The 5,659-nt window shown below is 37.1% G+C and overlaps 1 long non-coding RNA gene across 1 annotated transcript; it reads right to left on the reverse strand.

Moving 5' to 3' along the window:
- Positions 1-3,439: 3,439 nt before the first annotated feature.
- On the reverse strand, positions 3,440-5,451 carry LOC107182606. The gene is made up of 2 exons (XR_001513324.1): positions 5,008-5,451; positions 3,440-3,492 (listed from the first exon to the last, which is right to left on the reverse strand). It is a non-coding gene; the product is annotated as an uncharacterized LOC107182606 (long non-coding RNA).
- Positions 5,452-5,659: the final 208 nt, after the last annotated feature.

The following is a 5,659-nucleotide window of genomic DNA, read 5'->3' on the forward strand; positions in this document are numbered from 1 at the left end:
AATTAAGAAGAATTAAAATCAATCATAAACTGAAATTGTTCATTACATTAGTAGTTTTCTGCATAGAAGCAGAAGTTCTTTAAGTGACTTAACAAGGAAAGATAAACCTATCTTTAGTTTTGCAGAGCAGATGCAATTGAACATGTGTGAAGTGCATTATCACAGATCTGGCAGGCTAAAAGATGAATCTAACTGGATGTGAACAGCAAGATCAAGACTGTAATTAATTTTTCATTGTTTCCTTTTTGAACTTTTCGGATCAGTTCTGTTTCTGGCATCTCGTCTGCTGACTACTGGCGACATCTTATGTTTCATTTAGGCCTGTTTTTCTTACTCCTTTGCAATACCAAGTTGCAATCTCTGGCTGAGTCTTAACTCCTTACTTCTTTTACTGCAGATACTGGGATAATGTTGCTCCATCTTTTCCCTATTGCCTTTCCTAATCATTTTTTAGTGGAGTAAATTTTCATATCTGGTGGTCTTTGGATGCAGGACAACAGGACTTGAAGTACTGACTTAGCATATATGTTATTGCCTATCCTTTCTATGACCACTGTTAAACAACAGTGAAATCTCCTATTGTCCTTTTCCATAGTTCTTTACCCAAATTGGTCCCTTTGTTTACATTGTAGTCTTAACTATATACAGTCTTTTAAAAAATTTAAAAATGACAATTCCTTGCAAAACTCCATTAATTTCTTATTTCCATATGTCTGACCCTTCCCAAGCCTAACCCACTTTTTCTCTTTCTGCATTCAATTTGTCAGAATGTAGCCGTTTCCCAAAGGAGAGATGGAGGACAGACAAAAACAATACTTGTCTACTACATTATTCCCAGACTGTTTCTAAGAGAAATTTGGTCATACATACCTAGTAGTACCTGGTTTGAAGTCTGATGGGAGAAAAAATGTTGCAATTGTCTTTAGGAAAAAGAGGAATGTTACCTTTGACAGGAGACATCCTAATCAAAGGGCTTTATCCTAAGAATCCAACAAGATGCCTTCACCAGTTTTTCTTTCTTCTTGCCTTACGTAGGTAAGCAACAGCAGGCTGGGTCAGCTCAGTGATTTAAAAAACAAACTGAAAAAAATTTTCATGATTAACAAAAAGCATTACAGAAATAATATTCTAGTTTCTGGAGAAAGCAAAGCCAAAGAGAGGCCCCTAAAAGAGCTGGTATATAAGTCAGGGGAAATTATGGCAATGTCTAGCTGATAACTGAAGAAAGTTTAATGAAAGGGCTACTTATGAAGGTTTGGGCAGGGTTAAGGGACACTAGGAGAAACTACAGATCATGTTCACTGAATGCATGACAAATGTATGCCATCCAACTGGTCTTCAGTGACATCACAGTCATTAAGAGCATGCATCAACTTTGGAGTCAGATTGATAAAGGATCCAATACTAGCTTTACTTCTTTTTATTGATTTTATTTTTATTTCTTTTTTTTACAGAGAGGAAGGGAGAGGGATAGAGAGTTAGAAACATTGATGAGAGAGAAACATCGATCAGCTGCCTCCTGCACACCTCCCACTGGGAATGTGCCTGCAACCAAGGTACATGCCCTTGACCAGAATCAAATTTAATCTGAATTTCAGTTTCCTCACCTGTAAAATGAAGATGATAATATTTCAAAGGGTTGTTGAGACAGATAGATGGAAAAATATAACTTAAATAGTAGCACCTGACAGTGCTCAAACACTTGAATGTTAAATTTAATTATTATTCCTGAATTTATTTTTAGTAGAGGTAATGTTGATCAAAAAGGTATTATATTAATAACCAGGTTTTGCTGTAATAAAAAAATTTAAAAAGCTTAAGTAGAAGTTTTTCTTTCATACAAAATCCAGATCTAGAGAGGTCAGGTTTGGTATGGTAGTTCTGCTCTAAAAGCCCACACACCTCCTATGTCTATGTCTTTATTTTATTTTTGTTTCCTATGTCTATGTTTTATCATTCTTAGTAATTGATCCTTGTCCTCATGGGCCAAGGTAGTGGTCATTGCATCCTTGTTACATGTGGCAGAATTAACTAAATGGAGAAGAATTGGCAAAATGAGAGCAGCAGCAGTCTTTAAGGAAGGTTCTTGAAAGCTTATATTCTATTGGCCAAAACATTAGTCATATGGCCATACAAGGGAAGCTAGGAAATGTAGTCTTTATTTCTAGGGGAGAAAGAGACAATAGATACCTAAGGATAATCCATATTGTAATCCTTGTCACAGTCAGGAACTATTTCAAGTTATCTTTATTATCCTCAAGTCCTCCAAAGTCACCTTTTATCTTCCCATTTTTTTTTCTGTATTTCTTCTTCTCCACTGAGTTTTCTCCCTGCCTTAGCCTACATATTTTTTGTCCCACTTCTCTTTTTGGCTTTATTTCCAGTTGTTTCTTTCTTGTATGTAATAAACATTCATATTATTTTCTTTCACTTTTCTATTATTTTGCAATTACTAAAGTTTACCTTCTGTCTAAAATGTCATTTTCTACAAGTGTGTAAGTCCAAGACTCTTATTCAAAGCCCAGATGTAAATTATTCAAAAAGGGCCCTCAGAAGCTGCTCTCTCTAGAACTTCTCTTTTAGACGTGTGTCTCAGGATGACTTACATTAGACTTCCTTATGTATATTCCTATTCTCACCGGGATGTGAGTTCAAGGAGATAAAATCTGTATCTTATACAGCTTCGTATCTTCTTCTAGAAAATGGTACTTTGCACATTTGAAGTACCTGTTTAACTGAAAAATATTCTTTAAGTCCAGGATTGTTATTATAAATGTTTGAAAGTTTTATAATATCTAGATAGAAAGCTATATGCCAAAGATTTGTTTCTGAAAATCTGTGAGTAGAATTTTATAATTGAATTATTATAAAATATATTTGGGGGCACAAAACATAATTATATTATAAATTTTTCTATAAAGCTGACCACACTCTTCTTCCTATTTAAATATTTTCCAGATTGGATTTTTCAAATGCTTACTTTCCTTACAGTGGATACCATTATACTTGTCTCAACAAAAAATAATTATTCAAATGTAGATATATAACTTTTACTGTATATAGATTATATCTCAATAAATTTGACTTTTATAAAGTTATATATCAATGTTCACACTTTTTTAGGCATTCTGGTCTATACAAGATAAATTTACTAGTTAATTTTCTAAGATTACTATAAATATGAAGCTATCATCTACTTTCTATATTTCTCTGAAGGCTTATAATAATTTTAATAATCTCTGAATATATTCTAGGGACAAACTTCTTAACTGAAATGAAACTATTTGAAAATCTTTGTACCAAAGGAACTGTGAAGATTATCCTTATATAATGAAGGAAATAAAATCTTCAATTATGCTTTTTAAAACTTAGTTTCCTAATAATTTCAAACATGCTTTTCTGGAAAACTATGCCAGGAAAAAAAATCCACAACAGGAGCAATTTTTCATAAGAACTTTATAGGATGATTCACACATGGTGTATTTTCAAAGACTGAAAAACTGAAATAAAATAACATTAATTATAATTGCCATAAAATCATACATGCATAGCAAAATATATGATTATTGCTCACATATTATAAGGCACTCACAATACACTTTATACTACACACACAGGCAAACTTCAAAAAGGTTGGATCTTAATAACAAAATACTTTTTGATGCAAAATGTAAAGAAATCCAAAAATTGTGAATTTTTGCCTAATTTCTAGACCTAATTTCTTTTAAAAATGTATTTTTATTGTTTAAAAATATATTCTTATTGATTTCAGAAAGGAAGGGAGAGGAAGAGAGACAGAAACATCATTGATGAGAGAGAACCATTGATCGGCTGCCTTCTGCAAGGCCCACAATGGGGATCGGTTGGCGACCTCTCCGGATGCATGTTCTCCACGGACAACCCCGGCATATGCCCAGACCAGGAATCGAAGTGTGACCTCCTGGTTCATAGATCCACGTTCAACCACTGAGCTGCGCCAGCTGGGCAAGACCTAATTTCTTTTAAACTCAAATAGACATATTCCAATCAGTGTAGGGCCAGTACGTCTAAAAATTAGTTATAATAAAAATTGACTAATGAGACGACTATCTACAGTGTTCTCCCTCTATTGGGGACTGAGATATAAGCAGCTAGAAGCATTCAAGTTCACATGAAAACATGATGGTGGTCATAGTTGTATTCGAATTATAATATGGTACTATTTTCTTGTTTTCTCTATACAGCACTTTTGAAAAACTAAAAAATGATATAACCTTTCATTGGTGGGGCTCTGTAATTCTTCCTTTAGTAATATATCTTTAAAAATGTCTTTATTGATTTTAGAGAGAGAAGATGGGAGAGAAACATTGATCTGCTACTAGAGATGCAACAGGTGACCTCTCCTCTCCGTGCATGGGAGGACGCTCAATCAACTGAGCCACACAGGCCAGGGCTAGTTACATTTATTTTGATCCCGGAAAAGAGTACATTCAACACATTTCAGTTTTCTTGCCTGGCTGCCCTGAAGTCCGCATGAAGCCTGGCTTTTCCAGATCTGTTCTCACTGAGCTCCAGATACTTGCTTCCTCTAAATTAAAATCTTAATCAGCAGGTTGGAAAGTAACTAGATAAATTAAACCCCCAATGTGTCATTGACTTATAATAGCTCAATAGGTGATCTCTCTTAGTGTGCTTTTTTTTTTTTTTTTAAAGAAATCTTCAGGCACAAAGCCTTCATACATGGTATGAAGTTCTAGACCCTCAAACACAAGCACAAGGCCAGGAATGACTGACTTTCTGGTGAATGTAGAACTCTTTCAATCAAACCTATTCAGTCCATTACCTTTCTCTCTCTGGGCTGGTAAAATGAAGATTTCCACAGGAAAAGTACATATACTAGCTTTTAAGATGTTTTAAAAACTCTTCGCCACAATTTCCTTTTCATAGAGTGTTTTGATCAATGCAATGATAGCTTATTTACTCTCAGAATGTCTTTTATTGAAGGTGGAAAAACATTTTGTCACGCACTTAAAAGCCATGAAAATAATAGAAAAGGTTGGCACATCGAAGGAAATGAACGCCCCAAACATCAACGCTTGAATCTTCTTGGCTGGAATTCTTAACTCCAGTCCATTTACCCAAATCCACGGTTTGTTTAAACCCCTTTGGAAGCCCGTCTGATCCATCTGAGCAGAGGGAATAGCCTGTGGAGCGTGTGTGGCTGGGAAGAAACGGGGGAAAGAACCGGGAGACGAAAAAGTAGTAGAATGTTTCCAAGAAGGGGTGGGGTTTAGGGTGGAGGCCAGAAAAGGGGTAAAAGAAGGGGGGAGGGGGGAAGCGCTCCTCCGTTCATTGAGTATTTATCTTTGCCTCCCGCACGCCTGGGCCTCGGGTGGCGACCTCTCCGGACGCGCGCTCCCCGCGGACAAACGCCGGGCTCGGGTTATCTCGGGAACGGGAGCCGCCCGGCTTCCGACCAAGGGGTGGGGTTTAGGGTGGAGGCCAGAAAAGGGGTAAAAGAAGGGGGGAGGGGGGAAGCGCTCCTCCGTTCATTGAGTATTTATCTTTGCCTCCCGCACGCCTGGGCCTCGGGTGGCGACCTCTCCGGACGCGCGCTCCCCGCGGACAAACGCCGGGCTCGGGTTATCTCGGGAACGGGAGCCGCCCGGCTTCCGACCCC

The sequence above is a fragment of the Myotis davidii genome, unplaced genomic scaffold (genome assembly GCF_000327345.1).
Source record: "Myotis davidii unplaced genomic scaffold, ASM32734v1 scaffold370, whole genome shotgun sequence".
Lineage (NCBI taxonomy): Eukaryota > Metazoa > Chordata > Mammalia > Chiroptera > Vespertilionidae > Myotis > Myotis davidii.